General features: G+C 38.7%; 1 long non-coding RNA gene across 3 annotated transcripts in view; it reads left to right on the top strand.

Moving 5' to 3' along the window:
* The window catches only part of LOC148222235 (uncharacterized), a 320,157-nt gene that overhangs the window by 285,117 nt on the left and 16,324 nt on the right, over positions 1-18,716 (top strand). For all 3 annotated transcript variants that reach the window (XR_015806503.1, XR_015806502.1, XR_015806501.1), the window contains one exon: positions 9,181-9,292. This is a non-coding gene — a long non-coding RNA (uncharacterized LOC148222235). The remainder of the gene's footprint in view (positions 1-9,180; positions 9,293-18,716) is intronic.

The following is an 18,716-nucleotide window of genomic DNA, read 5'->3' on the forward strand; positions in this document are numbered from 1 at the left end:
TTTAGCTCTGGATTTCCAAAAGTAAGGCCCTTGTGCTCCCCCCAGGCAAGTTTTTCCAAGCTTTATTACCTTTCATACCAAGGAAAAAAATCCTCCTTCCTATAATTACCCACAATTACACACCCTCTTTATCTGGACCCAAACTTTGGTTTGTGTTCTTCCTGGCACCTGTCACCTGTGTTCTTCAAGACATCTCTCTGTGTCAAACACCCTCTCCCCTCCTCATTTCTGTGCTTTGCCCTCCCAAACTCCCTGTTGTAGGCTATGTTCCCTGTGTGGGTTCCTGATATAATCCAGGTAGCAGTTGCTTTTTATTTTTTTTTTTGCTGCATGATACAGTTCACTCATGCTCATTTTGTAATCTGTTATCTCATTTTTTTCTCTCTTCAGACCTGCATTTCTCCCTCTATTTCTGCATAAGCAAGAGCAAGTCCTTATCTTTGGCCTTAATTAGTTTTATCTCTTTTTTTCTACACCAGTGCTTCAGTTAGGCAAAATAATTTTGCTTTCCGTTCCTGTTCTCTAGTATGCCTGCAGGCCTTCCTGCTTAGGCGTCATCTGCATCAGAAAACATTTCTCCCTGAAAAAACCTTGAATAGAGCCAGACCCAGGATAGAGCTCAGCTTCTTCCCTTCTTCCTGTTGTTGCAGGAAATAGAAAATTTTTAAAACTAATTTATTCTTGCAAAATCCATGTCATCTCTTACCTACCTTATTGTTATCTTCCAGGTGCTTACAAATATTTTTATTCATTCCTCTTTTTTCTTTTTTCCCCAGGAGCTGGAGTTAAGCCAGCTGTCTATCTATCTATCTATCCAATAAAATTTTCAAGCTACTCTTTTCATCCATTTTTGTATTAGGACTGGGTTTATCATTCTAGTAAACCCTTCTCGCTCCAAGTTCCCATAACCACTTCTGAGATTTTTTTCTGCATATTGTTGTTCTCTGCATATTTTATGATGAAAATCACCAGGTCTAGACTGTTTGAATCACCTTAGTTATCTAAATATTCTCTAACTTTATAAGTCCTCCTTTTTCTCTGAGATCTTATCTTTTTTTTTGGCATTTAAGGCACCTGACTTCTACTCATGGTTGACTCACCCTGTTAGTTCAGGAGGTGCAGACCTGTCTGCCAGGTCCCTGAATAATTCCCTCACACAGTTTTGCTGCAGCAGAACTGGGGAGGTTTTTAAGGATTCTGCAGAAGGAGTTTCATGAGCCCGACCCCAGCCCTCCGAGGGCTCTGGGAGCTGCAGGCAGGAGGTGTCTCTGCTCCGGGACAGCTCTGAGCCTCTGCCAGCCCATGCAGGGCAGGCTCAGCCACGCTCTGCTGTCACTGCAGCTCGGGGACAGCCCTGGGGACCAGCCTTCCCTGGAGGGCTGCTTTGCTTCTACAGGCAATCAGTCCTGGCAATTCTGTTTTCTTTGAGGGACTCCCACGTGCCTCAGTACAAAAGCAGAATTTTTAGCGTAGTTTTGTTGTTGCATTATTGTGGTTTCCTCCTGTAACACACCTCGCTAGCTTGTGGTCTGTTTATTGATCACAGAATTATGGCTGGTGGGGACGTGGAGAGGCATCCTAAGCAAACCCCTGAGCAGATTAACAGAAGTAAAAATTGAAGTGCTTCTGACAGATTTTTGCCTTATCTGTTCTTAAAAACTCTGCAACCCTCCTAAGTAGTTCTTTCAGTGTCCTGGTAGCTGGGAAGAGTTTCCTTGTGTGCTCTAAATAATTCCTGTTGCATTATAAGCTGTTTATTTTCTGTCCTGTCCTGTGCTAGTGGAAAAGCTGAGAAGTTTATTATCTTTCTCTCTGTGGAAATTGTGAATGTAGTGGCAGATTGCTGTCTCATGTCCAGGCAAGGTGTTCTTCAATATTTACACCATTTCCCTTGAAATGTGTTTTAAAGATGTTGGGGACAGAGAACAGCTTGTTCAATTTTGGAGCTGACAGAATGTGAAATCATCTATTGATTCTGTTATTAACCTAAAATGTGTTTGATCAGCTTTTCTCACTTTTCACTGCACAATCCTCCATAATGCTACACTTTATTTTATATTACGTTTTCATATTGTCACAGGCACAAGTTTAAACAGGATAAAAACAGAACCTATGGAAGAATCAAATATCAAAGCAAGTATTTGACTTTTGTGTAGTTTCCAGAATACAAAATTAGTCTCCAGTGTGAGCAGACACAATTCTTTGGAATTAATGGGGATATGCAGAGTTATTGTGAGTCTGAGCTGGCTTTTCACTTCAGTATTGGTTCTGCATGTGCAGCGTCATGAATCTCCTGCCAGTAATATTCAGGGAAAATATAAAGCATATTTAAGGACACATATATGTGGTTCCATGTTGATGTTGTGATAATAGAACATAAGCTGAGGCTGTTAGATTAATAAGAGGTACCAGATTTCTGTTTGCAAGATGAATCAAGCAAACATATAGCCATAAACCAATTTGTAGAGCATCAGCATTGCAGGATTCTCCAGAATGTGGGGTAGATAAAGTTTCATGTTTAACAAGACACATGTGAAAGCTTCAAGCTGTGACTGCAACCCACAAGGTCAACCAAAAGGAAGAAATATTGGGATAAACAGAATTGCATCTCAAAATTTATAGACTGATAGGGTGACAGGAAGAATAATAGCAGAAACCAGGATGATCATTTCTTCTATCAAAGATCAGATACTGATCCTTCACCTGGCAAAGGGTGAAACCTGAGGCTAGAGGGCTCAGCCAGAGGAGCTGGTATTTGCATATGGTTTCATCATCCCACAGTTATAAATCTGAACACTCTCAGTGGTATCAATGCCTTGCAGAAAACTGTGCCTCTGAGAAAGAAAGAGAAGGGACACATAACAAAGGAGATGATGGTGGCTACATCAGGCTACATCAGCATCAGATTTGCAAAGCTGTTGCATTTCACCTGGTGTTAATTCTGTACTGAGGCTAAATTCACTCTGAGACTAAGTTCCTTCTCTCCCAAAAGGCAGAGTGGACACAAAATTTGTGTTTGCATAATATCCGTGAAAGTTTGGTTTTTTTATGTTTGACTTTTCATAAGTGCATGACAACCTGAATGTAGCACTGCACACCTGTGCAGAGCACCTTGTCAGGTCCTGCTTAGGCACAGCCCCTGAGGTGGCTTCTAATAAAAATCCATAACTCTGCAGCAAGTGCTGTGTGAAGTCACACACATTCCAACGTGTTAATCTTAGCAGTAATGTTGAAATCATAAATGAAAGGTATAAAAAATGTAGTTCTTATATATAATTAGAGTGAAACTGGAGTTTATTTAAATACTTTTGTCAAGTGTCAGAATTTGACTTTTTGCAAGATATCTGTCTTTATGGAGTGAATAGAATATCTATGCTTTATTGTTCTTCTGAGTTTTCTTTCCTGCTGTTTTTCCCTCTGAGTAATATCAATCACACTACAAGATGTGATCAGAGGCTGCTGTTAGTACAGAGCATCTCAAGCAGATACAAAAGGTGCCACAAAAGATCTAAGCAATAGCTATCACATGTAAACTCTACCTGGCCTCTATATCAGGAAAAACTTGTAAGATCATTTTTGTGATACTGTGCATATAAGAGCATCCCAAATAACTTGCACATGGGTGAAGATCTTTGTGGGGAAAAAGACATATCCATTGGCATATTTGAGATAATTGAAATCAATGACCAAAGGCTTTTTAAAAGTTGGTTATTAATATTTATGCTGAGATTTTCAAAGGAGCCTAAGGGAAATGTATATTCCTGACTCATTGAAATTCACCAGAAGCTGAGTTCCTAACTCCCTTAGCTCCTGCTGAAAATCCCAGCCTTAATCTCTGTGTGACAATCTGATTTTGATGTTTTACAAACCATACTACCAATAATAAGGATATGCTGAGGAAGCTGGGAAAATGTTGTGAGTGCTTATATTCAGTGCCTTTATTTTGACATAATTGTTTAAAGGGCTTTAGATGAAAATTTGTGAAGTGAAGCAATTTCCAGCTGAAAGCCTCATGGCATAGGCTTCAGTCTGCATTAGTGATGTAAACACATGCATTAAACTTTGTAATGGATTTTATGAAACTTAATGAGCAAATTTTTATTGTGCTGTAATACCGTGTTGAAACTATCCTTGTTTCTTTGTTTTTCTTTGCCTACAGCTAGAAATAAATTTGACATGCCATATTATTACATTGTCCTAGTTCACTGTAGGTTTATAACATTACCCAAAACTAGAGCCTTTATTTGAAATTGCTGGCAAAAGTGATATTCTCTCATGCCTTCCACTCAAAATGATATATAAAGTGCACCCGATCATTTTAAAAATAAGATGATGGCATAATTTTTATCTTATTTATTTCTAATGTGGTTGCAACTGTGAATCTCCATCTATGACAGGCCAGTCAGCTCAGTTCTTCAAAGACTCACAGTAACACTGTGAGCAAATAGAAATAGGTATTGGTAAGGTATCAATGGCTGCTTTTGTTCAAACACTCTAAGATCTGTGTGACTAAGAAAATTCACATTGTACTCCTGCACTTCTACTGGCATCGAGCTGATTGCAGAAGTACAAACAAACAAAAAGTCACTCATACTGGTATTTCTGTCAGCCTGACTTCATAATTCCAAATTACTTTATTTATAAGGTACCCAAGGGTAGAAATGATTTAATATTTCAGCATGTGTTTCAACTAACTGTCTTCCAAAAAATGGAGTAACCCACAAAGCCCAGTTCTTTTGACATAACTAGAAATTTTACCAGTCTTTACTGTCGAAATAGGTGAAGGATTCCTCATGGCGCCAGAAACCTCCCCATCTTTAGTAACTTGGCTTCTTCCACATCATTATTCCTGTAAACTATCAGCTTAAACCACAGGTCAAGTGTGCTTATAGACTCATAAAAATGTCCTGTAAAAAAGAATCTGATTGCTAATCAGTGAACTATTGTAGTTAAGCTACTCTGTGTTATAATACTGGAGTAGGATCATTTCCATCTTTCAAATGACAGTATTTTCATTGTAATGTTTCTTTCGGATGAAAGATGAATTTTGAACCTCAAGAGCTGTAGAAAAGCCAAGACAAAATATGTACAATTCACATTAGCAACCTGTTAATGTTTAGAAGCATAAATGGGGAGGTGACTGGATATGTAAACACCACACCATGAGGGATGAACCATTTTATCACTTTTGTATGTGCTGAACAACAGGGCTGAACTCAGCCCCACAGACTCATGGACAGTTTGACTCCAATGCCCTGTATGTGGTAAATAATATTGGGAATACTCAGCAATATCACACTTCAATGTCCTGCTGAAACCAGGGGATTCCTTGCTTCCTTAAAGAAATATTTACTGAAATAGACATTAATGTTCTTCTTCCTGTATTATGGAGGGGTTCAGTGCTGCTCCCCTGGTGTTCTTTGAGATTGTATTTGCTGAAGGCAAGCTGTTACTCAAGTGAAGGTCCACTTGGCTCAATTAGCTGCAGGATTTTAGTATTCCTGTCTGGTAACAAGCAGAGCTGGTTGAATTTCTTTCCATGAATGTAGGAAAAAGTCATCAAACTGAAGAAAACTGTCAACTTTTTTTGTCAGTGCTTCTCTCCCACCCTCTTAATTATGACGCCTTGATTAACTATGGCACTCTTGTTTTCCACATTCGAAAGTTTAAAGAAAAAAAAATCAAAGAAGTCGTATTATTCCATTCTAGTGCGGTTTCAGTTACTCTGCCCAAGGCATAGAACACAAGATTCAATAGAGACTACAAATGATAACATTGGTTAACTGGGCTTCAGGAGCTTCTTTCAGCTTCTCCTGCTAAGAGAAATTCTCTGGCACTCACCGATATTGCCCTTGCTGGTAGCAGAGTTTACCAATCTATTTTTATGATAAATATGCCCCAAAGCTGTATGCCCGCCTGTTTTCTTTACAAACTTTTAAAAGCTGACTATTCAACGAGCCATTGTCCAAGGTGTGAAGAGCCTGGTGAGCATTGCCAATCCTATTAACACCATTGTGAGGAACACACGTGCAGCAGGAGTCATCTGACAGCAGGCAAAGGGGCAAACCCTCCTAATTCACCCAAGTGTCATCTTTGGTTTGCAAGTGGAGTGGCACCTTTGTCTCCAGAAACGTGTCGAGTGTCACTGCTTGAAACATCAAGCTGAGCCTTGTGCTGTTTACACGAGCCTGATTGTGCAGTACTAATCTACAGGCTTTGGAACTGCTTCCCTTGCTAAATCCAGTTGAAGGCTGAAAAGTGCTTGATAAATCCTTAGGGTGCTTTAACTTTGAAGAATTCTTTGGCAAGCGAGACAAACAGGATTAGTAGTTGTGGCCTTCCATAAGGGAGCTCTGAGTCTCCCTTTCACTGATAGAGCATCCCTTGCTGGATTTTTCTCCCATTAATACCTCTTGATCACAAAGATAAAAAGATCAATAGGTTTGTAACAGCATATTTTTAGCCATAATAAAATACCTTTTAAATTCTGTATTACATATAAGACTGTGATTCAGAGCTTTCTAATTTAGCTATAAAGTATGTTCTGGGCAACATTTTCTGATAGGAAAGTGTGCTGAAGTCAGTGGAATGCTTTCTAATAATTTCCAGAGGCTCTGGATCAGGTTTTAAAATTGTATTCTGTTTTTTGGGTTTTTTTTCCTATGGTGGTGTGGCTCTAGCTGCATCACTAAGTATATTGTACTATTTTAAAAAATTTACCAATAAACCAAAGCTTACATGATCACTGTAATCAAGGGTTTAGAGATTGTTTGGCTCTCACAAGTGCTCTAAATTACTATTTTCAAAATTAAATCTTGCAAACTGCTAAAGGCTAAACAGTCTGTGGTCCTTTGGCAGGTATTTTCACCTATGTACATAAGTTGCTTTTACTCTCCATTTACTGAGAGTACTGGCAACCATCTGCCCTTATATTAAGAAGAGAAGCAGACTCTACTCTGGCATCTGAGAGGTGTAAGCAGGATGAAAAATCAAGACCTTTTATTCACCACACCTTCCAAACCTAAATGTGTCGTGACCCAGTTTGCAAAAGCAATGGAAAACCATCCTGGATGCTGTACCTTGTCTGAAAAGCTGAGAGGGATTGTGCTGCCAGGGGAAATGCCTGGAAAGTTAGCTCATTCCTTTTGGAAGTGTTTTAAGTCCATCAAAAAGAATTCTGTGCTAGGACAGAAAACACGAGTAAATCACAAAAAAAAAAAAAAAAAATAAAAAAAAAAATAAAAAAAAAATAATCCCTGCTCAGCCTCTTCAGTGGCTGGGGAGCCCTGGCCCCTTTTGAAAGGCAATCTGCCCATTTGGGTTGAGCTGAGCACTTGCTTCCCCCTGCAGCCAGTCTGGAAAGACACACAAGGTGTCTGAAATGGAGACGTGAGCAGAACACATGAGCACACACTGACAACACACTGACAAACTCAGGTGATCGTTGGTGTGCTCTGATATTGGCATGGCTGCTCCCAATCCTCATGTAAAGCATTATTCTAGAAAGTGTGGGACTGTTTTTCTTTTCAAGCTGAGGGAGATCAAAGCCTCATTGCTAAAGGAAACACTGTCAGAACTCACACCTGGGCTCTGTCCAAAGTTAAGGTGCCCTTCATCCCTCAGGTGACATCTGGGCCAGTGCACAGACACCTTACATAAGACCAGGCCCAGAGAAACCAGAGGTGAATAACGAGGTGTATGTGAGCAGAACACAGGTACCAAAAGCAGCATAGCAGTGATACCTCACAGCAGAGCAGTTTATTGCAGGTGGGCTTGGGTGGCCCTTTCTTGTACCATAGAATTGATATTCATAGACAAAAAGAAGGCTTCAGAAACAATTTGTTATTTAGCAAACCCTATTCCCTCCCTTAGGTGTCTTGCTCCTCACTTTTCTCCAGGGCATTCCCTTGTGGCCATGATTAGGGAATTCTGCTGCCAGGGTTAACTGCCTCTGGGCCTTACTCGCCTGTGTGGTCTCTGGCAAACAGTGCTCTGTGAATAACAGCAAATGCTTTGGCTTGCAACGTTTTTCAAATCATGTTTAGCACAGAGGAAAAGCATCTTTGACAGCTCTGCAAACTCAGTCTTGAGATACAATAGACTTTTACATTGCTGCAGTTTAAAAAGTTAATAGCATACAGTTTAAAGCCTGCCTACCTAGATTGTAACATGACAGATTTTAAGCGGCTTTAAGCCTCACTAAAGTAAACAATACTAATATTAAAAAAATTGCTATTTCAAGTTCTTTCCTTCTTTTTTTTTTTTTCTTTTTTTTGTAAGGGGAAACCCTGCAAACATGGCGAGTGTGTATCTTTTCTGTCACTTCATAGAAAAGCAGCAAAACATAGAGAAGAAAAGCCTTTCTCTCTGGCTGATTTCCCAAATGTACTTTGAGTTACCAACCACATTTAAGAGGCTGCTGGAGCTTCTTTGTACAGTGAGAAAGTGCTGAAACAGAAAAAGCATTGAACAGAATATGCAATGACTTTGTCACAATTATGGGCATCAAACACAGGGTTTTCAGACACAATCCTTTATCCTGCAGATGTTTCAGCTCAGTGTGTTGATCAGCATATTGCCCCAGGAAATTGCCTTGCTGATCAAAAAGTGTCTGTCTCTGCTCCCCTTGCACATATGTAGCTTAGTCTTTTCAGGACAACCACTAGCTTCAATATTCAGGAGATAGCAAAATTGTAGACAAACAGTTGAAACACTCCACTGCTGCACCTTGACTCATTAGAAATGCTGCATCTGTAGTAAGCAAAAATATTCTCCATCATAACTAAGATGCAGCACTTAGGATGTGTGTAGGAACATAACCTTTGCCTCTTTGTTTAATGCTCTCCTTTGGGAAACAAATGCCTTTTGAGCTATCAGGAAATGCAAACTCAGTCATAGTAACATTTAGTTTTCCTTTCAACCTGCTCTGTATAAAATCTGCCAGTGAGTGGGAATTTTCTTGGTTTGGTAGACAGGAGGTGAAATCCTTTCCTGTTATTATCTGTTTAGTTTAGTTGAAGTCACATCACAATAAAATTTAATATTATCTCTCTCTTGTCTTTTTTTTTTTGCTAGAACTGTGACCACTGAATAAAGTTGGCTAAGAGTTATTTGCTACTGTGCCAGAAATAACTTTCCTTCCCAAAGCTGATCAGTGGATTTGTGCCTTTTCTTTGGCAGATACTCACTTTGTGCCACTTTGCAACTGAATTTTGAAGATGCTGAGAGCCAGGATACTCCTGTGAACTTCACTGACAGCTGGATGGACTTGGCAGAGAGAACTCATCTGGTGGTAAGCACTCAGAAATGGAGTTTCCGTGGTGTCCTGATAGTGCCAAGACCCCAAAGCACAGGCTGTTCCCCATCAGTTTAGTGATTAAGGGCTGAACATTTGGATCTGGGCTCACCCACTTAACACTCTGGGCATTTATGGAGCTATCAAGTTGATGGTTCAGCAAGGGAAGGTGTGTGGCAGGCAGGATTGTCAATCACAAGTACCCCTCTCCCCCATTCCCTATCCTCCTCCATTCTGGCAGCTCAGGCTGGGGTTTAGCACTAATGAGAAGACTCCACACTCACAATGTGTCAGGGAAACCAGATCTGTGGCAAAGAAACACAAGGAGGAGCACAGGTTAGACCATCTCTTGTGAACAGGGAGTCTGTACTTGCCTCTTCAGCAAAAAGGAACCAGAAAGGATTGTATCCTCCTCCTCAGTGTCCTCACCTAATGTCCTTCCAACCCAGCTGAGCCAAACCAGGGTAAATTAAAGAAGTAAAATATTCTATGCCTTGGAAAAGGGAAGAGCAAAATGTAATTCTTCAACCTGCTGTTTCACAGAGAAGCAACATGTCCATAATTCAATCTAGTTCTCCCTCATTAGTTCTACAAAGCATCTGAACTTTCATTCAGAAATTTGATTTGGCAGATCTGATGTGTTCTACTGTAGACCAGAAGGGAAGTTCATTAGAAAAATTGCAAGGCTGAGCCCTTTTTACCTCAGAACAAGCTTTTGGATTCTGCTAATCAGGTACATTTGTCATTTACATTGATGATAAACATTTAACAAATAATCTGCTCTGGGAGGAATGTGATTTGCTGCTGCAGTCTGGGTTTGTGCTATTAATAACAATAATAATGTTTGGAACCAGTATAGCCATTTTAAGCAAAGGATAGAACAGATTTCCCAGGCTCTAGCTCGGTTTGGTTTTCGTGTCTTGATGAGAAGAATTTGCCAGAAACAGGCTTGTTGGGATCAAAAGGAAAACGTGGAAAAGCAAGAGCAGAGTCTTGTGCAAGTTTGTCATTTTGTTTAACAATGAATGGTGGACCTTGATAGGATTTCTTCCATTTAATTTCTCTCAGATGGATTTAATTTGAGACTGAATTTTCCAAGAAGTGCTATGAAAATATTTCATTTTTGAAGTTAAATTGGGTAGGATTCTGAATAAACTGTGTTGAAAGTTTTATCTTCAACATTTTCTTGAAGTAAATTAAGCATTTGTTAAGGTTATGCTTGTTTTGGTGTTAGTTTTTTTGTTTTCATAGAAGATGTTTGTTTTCCATCAAAAGTAAAGATTTATTTTTGTTATAACAATGAAAACCTGTAAAGTTAAAATATTTAGTTTGGTTGTAAAATTCCCCCCCACCCCCTAATTAGCAAAATTTAGTTGTTCAAACTTACAGTATTTTCAGGGAGGTAGGGAAGAAGATCCAAGAAAGGAATTTCCAGAAACTTCTGATACCTGTGTATGTTTCAAGCAAGTCCCCCTGACTGGGATCTGTGCATGTTTTCCTCTATTGCAAAACTGTCTTTGATTCAGATATATTCCTATTTGCAGTGAAAATCATTCCTGCCAGGTCTGTATCTGCACTTCTGGGTCGCTGTTCACTTTTTCAGCAGTTGGGACACAAAGAATCAATAACTTCCTTTCTATCTCAGTTATTACCCAGAGTCTGGACAAGATTAGGAGCTGTTTGACTGACAGCAGAGCAGCTTTGCCATTAAACAAATGTGAATCCTTCATGTACACCAGCGCCCTTCTCCCACCGAGGAGGAGCAGCCACGCAGGGCCTTGTGCACTGGTGCAGTGTTTCCTTTTTATGGCTGATTGCTTAAATAGTGCAGCTGAGACCTGTGTGGCCCTGCTGGTGCACAGTGATAGGTCTCAGAGGGCAACAAAGGTTACATGCCATTTTGATGATTTTATTCCATTTGATTCCCAGCTTTTCAAAGCTGCAGCCTAGCCCTTTGCTGAAATCTTTCTGAGGGCTGTGCCATCACAAAGAACTGTCACCAACATTTTATTCATGTATTTACTTCTTTTTTGAAGAATTGTTTTTTCTTTCAAGTGTGCTTGTTTGGAATGAAACTACTAGTTTTGTAATTACTTGAGCGTTTTTTATTTTGGGTGAATACGAAGTTTGGACTCTCTTTTCATCCTTTCTATTGCAACCTCTGTAATATATTTGATTGATAGATTTTATTACTATGGTTACTCCAATTTTACACAGCAGATTTTATTTGTGAGAGTAGCATCCTGCTCTGCCCTCATTCAGCCTACTTTGTTTATTGTTATTTACAGGGGGGGAGGGAGGGGAAGATGTTCCACTGCTTTCCTTGAAGACAAGCTTGGCTCAAATAAGGAGCTTCTCACATCTGTAAATCCACTGTGTTCTGCACTGCTGCCTTACAGAGAGAAGAATCTTACATACTGAAGTACAAAGAAATTTTGCTGTCCACAAGAATTCAGAAATTACAATCACACGGAGAGCTTCCATCTTATTGCATGGAGCTTTTTCTTTCTTTTCCCTTAATTTTTATTAAAAAAAAAAAGATTTTGCAGTACAAGTCACAGTGATTTACTTGCATGCTTCAGGCTGATTTAGAATGCTTATTCAATCAGTCTGCTTCTAATGACACTAGAAATACCATAATGGATGGAACATTCCTGTCTGCTCTAAATTGGATTAGATGGTTTACTAATGTAATACTGGCAAGCCAAATCAGCCTGTGAAGCCATGGGGATTAATCTATAGGGAATACTTGATCTCTAATGCCCATGTGCTAGTTGAAGTGCAGTCATATCTTTTGATTTAATAAACCATTTTTATATTTCCCAACAGTATATGTGAATTTGAGCAGGATGAGCTAATTGGTAGAATTAGCTTTTTTAAATGAAACTTCATAACTTGCTGCTAAATGGAAGAATACTAAGTACTTCAGTCTTAAAAGATTTGGCTGCTGTTTATGCAATTTCTTCAGAATAGCTTAAATGCTAAGGACCACACAAGGACACAGTGTGCTCTGTTAAGAGACAAAACTGAAAATGCTGATATAGCTTGGAAAATACTCTTTTATTACTGAACTGAGCAGTCTCAAAATGTACATATCCCTGTAAGTCCAGTATATTAGATCTGCTTTTATTCTCATCATCACATGCTTTATTTAAAAGTTAAACCTTGATATACAAACATTTACAGATTGGCGTTCAAATAAATTATGACAAAATAGGTTGAGGAACAAAGAAAAATTACACAGTGCCATGTTCTTGGTGTCACCTGCTGGTCCTCTAGTATTTGCTAGGGAGATCACTCAGCTCTGTCTAAGCTTTGGCTGGCACATAGCTTGTGCAGGGAGCAGGGAGGCACAGAGGAAGGACTGAGAGAACTGCAGAATTACAAAGCAAAAACTTCTTCTCTATTTAGGTGTGTGCAACTTCGTGCACCTGTACAAACTGATAGCTTTTACCAAAGTGGATGTAAAGTGTCTGCATTACCCCCAAGCAACTTTGCTGTTAACTTATTTGTAAATAAGTCATCCTACACCAAATGAATTCTACTGTTGTGATCGATTTTGGAGGCAGACAGGAAGACTTTTGGTTAAAATAATAAATTAATGCAAAGAAGTATTATACATATATGTTTCCCAGGTATAATTGCCTTAATTCAAATAGCCATGACATAATGTATAGAGACCTGGAACAAAATCTTTCCCCTTAAGCCCTCTGACTTAGCTGCTTCCATGGATAATATTTCAGACTTCCATACAAATAATATAATCATGAAACAGTACCTACCATGACATGAAAATACATAATTTTCCCCACCAAATTATGCATGCCACACATCTAAGACAGACACATCTTTCCTTTTTCCTGAAGAGTGACAGGTCCTAAATTGAATATCCTGACTAACACCTGGGTTTGACACACTTCCTATATTCCATAACACAGCTGGAATTACAGGATTTCCAGTTACATGTTTTGAAGTATGAGCCACGTAGAAGCATGTGTTTCTAACCTTGGCTATACACAAAATATAAGACCTTAAAATAATTACATGCTAATAAACAGGAAAATATTTCAGATATTCTTAGTGGTTTTAAAAAATTGTTATTACTGCTATCTTTGCACAGTAAATAAGCAAATCTATTTGAAACGTGTTGTGGCTGCTTAAGCAATAAAATTTCTACAATATAGTCTGAAAACATTTTTCAAGAACCAGCATAAACAGAAATCATGAGACTATTTGCCATTCTGTATCAGATGTTTTGGACAACTTATGCAATCTCTGTGTAGCTAGATATCAAAATATCAGTCTGTACAATCACCAGTGAATCATTCTGCATTAGAGATTGTCTGTTCATTCACTGGATCACTGGTAATTAGAGTGGGCTTTCAGGTCTATTGCTTCACATGATGATTTACCAGATATATCAGACAACATCAGAGCATATGTTTAGCTTCCCAGCTGTTTTAGGTGGACGTTTGATCCTTTGACAGCCACTGAAACTTGTCCTTCTAAAGACATCTGCAAACATTACTGTATCAGCTGAAGTATTTCTGCAGGCTGGAGTTGCCTTATGCTTCATTAGACCAGTTGTCTTCAGCTGATCTCTTTAAAATAGAATATTTCTCACTGGTACTGAGTCATCCTGAGTCATGTCCCTTATCCATTTAGGTGAAAGTCTGGTCCTACTATGACTTTCTGTATCCCTCTTTCTCACTTTGTCTTGGTGTGTTCCCACTGTATGCTAGTCTGGGTGTATGAGGAGGCATAGCAATAAGTAAATACTTTTAGAGGTTATTTCTCATGGCTCAGTTGATCAATCTTTTTTTTTTTTCATCAGGGAGCTTTCTGATAGATGTGGACAGCTGGTTTTTGACTTGGGCTACTAGCTATAAAACATTTCTAGCAAAGGGAAGACACTTGTGGTGATAAATCAAGTTTAGGAGAACTGGCATGTATGATTTGGTGTGTTTGTATGCTACTGATATGAAGAGACACCTTTTCAACTACCATGGCTTGAATTGTGCACAGGTATTTCTGTGTAGGAACAAAGTGTCATGGTTAAGCAGAGCTTTACTTTTGTTTGTGCATGGAGACTTGCTGGCTGCTCTGTGTTGAGGAGGCAAATCTGAGATGTTGCTACACTGGAAATCTGACGCTGAAGGATGTCCATCATCTGTGATGTGTGAGTGTTGCTGTTATGCTGTAAATTTTAGCAAAGTCAGTCAGTTTAGAAGTGGAGTGGAGTTAGAAATAAAGTTATTAATTAAAATTTACTAAACATGCCAGATGCAATCATTAAATTAATATGTTTGACTTGACTTTTGAATAATGAAAAATAGTCTAAGCAATGGAAATAGAGTGATGTTATGTATTGGAGTATCTAAGTATGTTTTTGCCTTTTGGCATAATCACTGCATTGTGCAAACATTCCTGGGCACATAACCTTTGTAGCACAACTATATCTAGCCCCAGGAGTCTGACTGCTTCTCAGTACTTAAAAACTGCTGAAGAAAATTCCAAAACCTACGCATATAATTATCTATCCCATGTACAGTGATTGCATACATTGAACAAATGCATTTATTCAAGATGTCGTGTACTGCTTTGCTAATAATAATAACTTAGAAAGGAACTGAAAATAACAGGGAGAAGTGCTAGAGTAGTTCCAAGTGCCCAACAACATTAAGACCTCATTCTTCAGTGACTGGAATACTTTGATCTGTATCTAATCACTCCAAAAAGCCATTATTCTGAGGGTATTTTTTATAATTTTAACTTCTGATCATCCAACTTATGTCAAGCTCAAAATGAAAGATTGACAGGTTTTGAACAGTGATAGAAAATTCTTATATTTCTGATTTGAAACAATGCTAACAGCAGTAGAAATAAAGGCATAGTTATTACACAGCAATATATATATATGGAAAGCATTTATTTTGAATTCAAGGTTCATTTTCCTAGGTACTGTTCTAGACAGTTTAAGCATTTTAAAGACCATCCCATAAATCTATCCCTGGTATTTTCCACAACTGTTTAAAGTTACAAGAAAACAGGCTTTGAAACCCTTGCTCACCCGTGTATGCACATAAATCTCTTCTGGCTTTCCTCACTGTCAGGCAATTATAACTTGTAACTGCTTCCAAAGACACCTGACTTTCCTGATGAAGAGCTATAATAATAAATTGTTCCAATAAATGTGATGACACTCAGAGCCACATAAAGGTAGAGTCAATTAAGAGCAACAAACAAGGAATGTTTCAGCATCACTATGATGCAGCATGTGCCACCTCTGAGGGTGTTATGTTGTGTGCCCAGCACACCCTGCCTTGTGCCAGAGGAGGAAAACCAGGATGATGGTGATGGCTTGGAGCAGCTCAGGAATAATCTTCTGGGTTTGTATTCCACCACTTTGTACTCCTTGACTTTCAGAAGCGACCATTTCATAAAAGTCATATTTGCTTTCCTTTGATTTACAATTATTAAAATTTTAATAAGGATTGTGCAGCGACTCCAGACATCACATATTGTCAGTGAGAAATTATAACTTTATTGCAGCACACACTGACAGCCAACTCATAAAAATGAATGACATTCTATATCATAACATCTCGTAGGCTGTTCAGAATGTTAATAGCTCACTTCATCTTTCTTTAGCATAATGAGGCAGACAGTGTACCAATATTCAACGTGAAAATGAAGATTAAGAAAATTTGAATTGAAGCAAGAAAGTAGTATTTAGCAAAGGTTCAGGCAACATTCAGATAAAAAGTTTCAATTAAAGTACTCTTAGGGAACCTTTTATCACTTGGAGCAAAGCTTCGTTACCAAATACCAACACTTACTACAAAAAATATAACTTAAAAATGGCTTTTGAAGTGCTGTTTCTAAACAGATCTATAGTCTTTCTCTTGTCCCATACAGTACTCTATTTTTCTGTAGACTCAATTATATAGGATTAAATTGTTTTAGAATTTTCTATTTTTCCACAGATCAAGCTAAAAATGGAAGCAATATTTAGGAAAGATATTTTTACTACTTTTATTAGCAGTTCTAAATGTACCTATTCAAACACAGGCAAAACTATCTAATTACTTATCCAAATCTGCCAGTATTGTTAATCAAAAACTCTGTAGTCACTGCGAGCCCTGGTTAAGATACCTGCAGATTCACTATATCAACTATTTCACTGTATCAACATTTCTCCACTGTATGAACCTGAATCAGCCAACTACTTATGAGTCAAATTATCCAGTAAAATAATGCACCTGAAGTTGCTGCTAGTGGTTTTAATTTTGGTGATGATCGAAGAAAAACTCTTACTTTAGCTTTTTAAAGGCTCCTTCTTTATCTTTAAGTATCTCAAAATTAAAGAAATTTTAAGTTTTGGAAAATGCCTTAACCAAAATATTTACCTTTTCTTTTTCAAAACACATGCACTTTTGAAACAGTCTTATGGATCTGCATTCTTAGTGCATGCAGTGCCTGAGGCAAATGCAGCTCCTTGGATGTGGAAATATAATTGTATCTGTTGGAAGGGGATTCATCCCATGGTGTGGATAGAGCACAGCAGATTGATATTCCTTCTAAGCACAAGGAAAGGATTTTCTGTGTAGTGTGAAAAATGTCAGATCTCTACAATGTTTCACCCATCTCAGTGATATTTGTGATTATCAGTTTATTATTACCCCTCACTTTGGGATCCACCATCACTAGTGGTGCAGGCTGTTGGTGCTCCAGGGCACCAGTCCCAGCCAGACTGGGACTGCCACAGAGAGCCCTCTGCTGTTGGAAGTGGCCATGGGTCCAGGACAATCTGTATTTTAATAAAATCCCAATGACAAAGAGGATAACTTAATCTTCTGGATTGTTTTTTACCATTATTCAAACCAAAAAGTAATTTCTTTGGAGCATTCCCCTGTGTCTGACACCTGCAATGCTGTCACTGAAGTACATGAAATAACAGGAACATCCTGGAAGCACTACTAAAGCCACATCCAATTTTCAGCCAATTTAATTGAATTTTCTACCCCCGTTCCAAGTACAAAGAAATTAGCACTGTATGTTCCAGCTGAAAGAGACACTCCTCGTGATGTATGCTCTCCGTGGAGATCTGTCTGCTCAAATTTAACGCTCCTCCTCTGTTTGTCTGAACTGCTTTGGCTACTGCTTTTTTCACCCTTTTGATTTTAAACTGTTATTCCTTTGGCATACTTTTCAGCTCATGCCCTTTAGGTTTTCATCACATCCAGCTATTCGTTTTGATTTGTTACTGAATGGCCTGAGCTGATTCCTGATTTGATTCTTCGCTCATTAATACTTTTCATTATGGGTGATTCTGAAATTTATTCCGATACTTTGAAACATCCACTCTTACAAAGGTTTAATGATTTGTTGAATTTCCTCAGTTTATCACATTATGTTAATTTCCCTTTTTGCAGAATGGGCCATACATTAAAATTGAGTAAGTTACTTAATCTTCATGACTGTAATATACTATTCTTTTTCCCTTCGTGTTTGTTTCCTCATTGTGAAACTGAAGATTTCTCTCTCTTTCCTTGCTTGACCTCTGGTATTTACCAGCTGCCCAGGACTCAGGGGTACATTTGAATCAATGATCTTGCATGAAGACAGCTCTCAGAGCCAGCCAAAGCCCCCTCTCAGTCCCTTCTTTCTCCCCTCTGGTTGTCTCCTCTGTGTCTCCTCCTTCCCTCAGCAGTATGGGATTCCTGCTCAAATTTCCTTTCCCTTAATTCATTTGGTTCGATATACTGTCAAGCACACAGTGCTTATATTGATATTTATTGCTTTTTTCCCCCTCCCCCCACAAAGTTAAGATTTACTCCTTGGTGTTTCTGTAAATAAAAAAGGTTAGACTATTTTGCTGGTTTTTGGTGATTTGCCTTGTTTTCAGTGCACTGTATCCATTCCTGAGGCTATCAACCTCTGCTGCATATTCCTTGCACTCAAGGTCAGTTCCCAGCTTGCTAGAACATATCTGCAATTACTTTTGGAATTAAGAAAGCTTGGCTAGTCTGGTTAAACACAGTGATTCTTAATCCAATCTATACCATTCCTTTTATTTCGCTGGCAGTTGAGAAGGTGGTAGTGAAATAGCTTTTGCAGCCACTTCATATATTTGATTTTATCAGTAAGTCTTAGTCCCCACATCTGATTGCTCATTGGAAAAGCTCAGAAGTAATTCTCTAAATCTAGTGAGTTTAATTTATCCCTGTGTCATAAGTAAGTTCAGGTTGGCACTGGGGGTCTGGTGCAGATAATGCTACTTTAAAGGTTATCTGGCTTTCTGCAGGATTTTGGAAGCTCAGCTGCAGTGGAAAGTAACCAGAATGCAGCCATTGTGTGGCAATGTCATGGGCACCAACAGATTTATTGGAGGAAGTCCAGAGGGAGCCATACACATCAG

Source organism: Sturnus vulgaris, chromosome 13, assembly GCF_052056855.1.
Source record: "Sturnus vulgaris isolate bStuVul1 chromosome 13, bStuVul1.hap1, whole genome shotgun sequence".
Classification (NCBI taxonomy): domain Eukaryota; kingdom Metazoa; phylum Chordata; class Aves; order Passeriformes; family Sturnidae; genus Sturnus; species Sturnus vulgaris.